Raw genomic sequence first — 3620 nt, forward strand, 5'->3', positions numbered from 1 at the left:
CACCATGACCCATCCGTCTTGGGTGGCCCTACGTGGCATGGCTCATAGTTTCATTGAGTTAGACAAGGCTGTGGTCCACGTGATCAGATTGGTTGGTTTTCTGTGATTGTGGTTTTCATTCTGTCTGCCCTCTGATGGATAAGGATAAGAGGCTTATGGAAACTTCCTGATGGGAGAGACTGACTGAGGGGAAAACTAGGTCTTGTTCTGATGGGCGGGGCCATGCTCAGTAAATCTTTAATCCAATTTTCTGTTGATGGGCAGGGCTGTGTTCCCTCCCTGTTGCTTAATCTGAGGCCAAACGATGGTGGAGGTAATGAAGGTAATGGCGACCTCCTTCAGAAGGTCCCATGCACACACTGCTGCAAGCAGGGCCCCCAACCCTGCAGCAGGCCACTGCAGAAGCTCCAATACTTTGGAGCTGAAACTCCAATACTTTGGCCACCTGATGTGAAGAACTGACTATTGGAAAAGACCCTGATGCTGGGAAAGATTGAAGGTGGGAGGAGAAAGGGATGACAGAGGATGAGAGAGTTGGATGGTATCACTGATGCAATGGACATGAGTTTGAGTAAATTCCAGGAGTTGGTGATGGACAAGGAGGCCTGGCTGTTACAGTCCATGGGGTCACAGAGAGTCGACACGACTGAGCGACTGAACTGAACTGTGGTCCCTCACTTTCCACCTCTAGGGGGCGCTGCTTGGTACTGAACTCAGAAACACGGCCGCTCCCATTAACTACAGACCTACTGTGCGCTAGGCTCAGTGCTAGGAGCTTTACGTACATTACCTCTCAACCTCACAGCGACTTTGAAAGGTAGATACTTTGAACCCCAAACCAACTAGAGGAATAGGGAGAGGGTCTCTGACTTGGAGGACCTGAAGTTCAGCCATGGTCAGGAGTAGTGGCTGCTCTCTCCAACAGGCTCCACCACATACTTGGAGAGTCTCTCTGAAAAGTTGCCACCTTTTCTGAGATCCAGACTCAGTTTGGTATAATAGCACATCACCCACTAATACTGGTGCCCTCAGGGTCCCTAGTCCCACTGAACTTTCCTGCTGTCATTTGAGCTCAAGATTGTATCCTTCCACTTTTCCAGGTGTTTCATCATAGGTAGTTGTTACTTTTTCTATTGGATTCACAGGAGGGCTTTTTCTCCTCACCTTAACCAAGTAACATCAGGCAAACCTAACTGAGCTCTTTATTAGATATCTCTTTATCAGGGGCAGCAGGAAGGAAGTGGCATGTTTCTCTCTTGTCCCAGCTCCTGGTGCTAAGGTAGCATATCTCACAGGGGGTCTGACCTGTCTCCTGAGGGATGGATGTGCTGGGGAAAGATGGAGGGTTAAGGACTCCTCTTGGGCTGTGAATCCAAGGGAACCCCTTGGATTCCCTCTAAGGGGTCCCAGGGTACTTGGAGAGAAAGCACATAGATTTAGACTTCAGAGCATCATATAAACAAGCAGAACATAATACCCTAGTTTTTTTATAGCCCCAGCCTCTAATTAGGTTGAGCTGTTTGGATGTTTTAGGTGCAAAGTGATGAAATACCCAGTTTAAACTGGTTTTCTTCTCTCTTTTTTCAAGGACTTCCTGGTGGCTCAGACGGTAAAGTGTCTGTCTACAATGCAGGAGACCCAGGTTCAATCCCTGGGTCGGGAAGATCCCCTGGAGAAGGAAATGGCATCCCACTCCAGGACTATTGCCTGGAAAATCCCATGGACAGAGGAGCCTGGTAGGCTACAGTCCATGGGGTCACAAAGAGTCAGACACGACTAGGCGACTTCACTTTCTTTCTTTCTTTTTTCAAGATACTTATTTATTTATTGCCAGGTCTTCATTTCGGCATGCAAGATATTCAATCTTGGTTTCGGCATGTGGAATCATTAGTTGTGGCATGCAAACACTTAGTTGCTCCCTGTGGGATCTAGTTCCCTGACCAGGGGTCAAACCTGGGCCCCCTGCAGTGGAAGCGCAGAGTCTTTGCCACTGGACCACCAGGGAAGTCCCTGAACCGGTTTTCTTTAGAGGGCTTTGGTTTTCTTGGCTATCAGTAAGTTGGAGGTAGGAAGCTGGCTCAGAGGCTCAGGGATCCAGGGCTCTGGGCAGGTGTTTCTGAGATTCTCCTGGTCCTCCCCTCATGACTGCAGGTTGGCTGCAGCTGGTGGAAGCATCCGTCCTCACAGAGGAAGAGGGTGGTCCAGGCAGGGGTGGCCCAGGCAGGCATGCCTCCTCCACCCACCCGCTGCCCCCAGCACACTTCCCTTGTGTCTCCAGTGCTGGAAGTGGTTCACCTGCCCACCCCAAGGTCAGGGGCTCTCTTCCCTAAGTGCGCCGATGTGTGCTTGATACCTGGGTTCTCTGGGCCAGCACAAGGAGACCTCACAGCTGATGGATCATCGATCCGCCTTTCTCTATCACATGTGGCACTCGGACTTGACTGTCTTCACTCCCTTTCACCATCAAGAGCAGGTATCCTCTTTTCACTGGTGCCTCCTTCCCAAGGTAGCTACACCAGAGGCGAAGGGCTTTTCTGGACTAATCCATCACTCCTGTATGGGACGCCTTTGGCTGTAAGGAACAGACACCCCAACTCAAACTGGCTTAAATAACAATATTTTTTTAAAAATCGGACTTTCTTGGTGGTCCAGTGGTTAAGAGTGTGCCTGCCGATGCAGGGGACACAGGTTCGGTCCCTGGTCTGGGAAGATTTCCACGTGCCACGGGGCAGCTAAGCCTGTGCGCCACAACTGTGGAAGCTGGCACCCCCTAAAGCCTGTGCTCCACAGCAAGAGAAGCCACTGCAATGAGAAGCCTGTGCGTCGCAACTAGAGAGTGGCTCACAGCAACTAGAGAAAACCTGTGCACAGCAGTGAAGATGCCCCCCCCAATTTAATTAATTTTAATTTTAAAAATTAAAAAAATAATATTCAAAAAAATCAAAAGTCTGCAAGTAGCACAGCTTTGGAGCTGGCACAGTTGAGTGGCTTCGGCTCCATTCACCTGCCCTTGTCCATGTGATGGCTTCACCCTCACCCTGGCAGTGGAGTCCCTCATCTCTGTGAACAACAGTGTCCAGAGGAAGTGAGAAAACTTCTCACGTCTGAAGTTTTCCCACACCTCACTGGGTGTTGGTCCAGACTGCCCCCCAGGCTCATTCCTGACCCATGGATCGGCACAAGGAATGGAATGATCTCTGTGCCTCTCTAAAGACCTCCACCTTGAAGACTCAGGCCCTTACCTGGAGTGGAGATGGTTTAGCCTCTCCTGAGGGAAGGGGCCGTGTTGGGGAGGACTGGACTTCTAGGCAAAGCTGGGAGGAGGAAGGGGAACACGGGTGTCAGGGAGGCAGCCACCACACTCACCACCAGCTCCCAGGACAAACCTCTTGGGAGCAGAGAGCCGCCAACAGGGACTTCATCTTGTTTCATCAAATGAAGCTGAAAACCCTGAAATAAAGGATGACAGCTTCTGCTGTTGAATACATGGTTTTAGCCACTTCTTTGATACATGCCATCTGAGCCTAAATGTTCTCAGCAGTTTCAGATCGGTCAGGTTTCTTCCTTTCTGAAGGCAAATTGTCAAGATGATATTTATCTGATAAATATCCCCTCTACAG

General features: G+C 50.0%; 1 non-coding gene across 1 annotated transcript; it reads right to left on the bottom strand.

Annotated features, from left to right (window-relative positions):
* Positions 1 to 1932: 1932 nt before the first annotated feature.
* On the bottom strand, positions 1933 to 2005 carry TRNAG-UCC (transfer RNA glycine (anticodon UCC)). Its single transcript has one exon. It is a non-coding gene; the product is annotated as a tRNA-Gly (tRNA).
* Between the last annotated feature and the right edge of the window lie 1615 nt (positions 2006 to 3620).

The sequence above is a fragment of the Giraffa tippelskirchi genome, chromosome 6 (assembly GCF_054371585.1).
Source record: "Giraffa tippelskirchi isolate mGirTip1 chromosome 6, T2T-mGirTip1v1.2.pri, whole genome shotgun sequence".
Classification (NCBI taxonomy): Eukaryota; Metazoa; Chordata; class Mammalia; order Artiodactyla; family Giraffidae; genus Giraffa; species Giraffa tippelskirchi.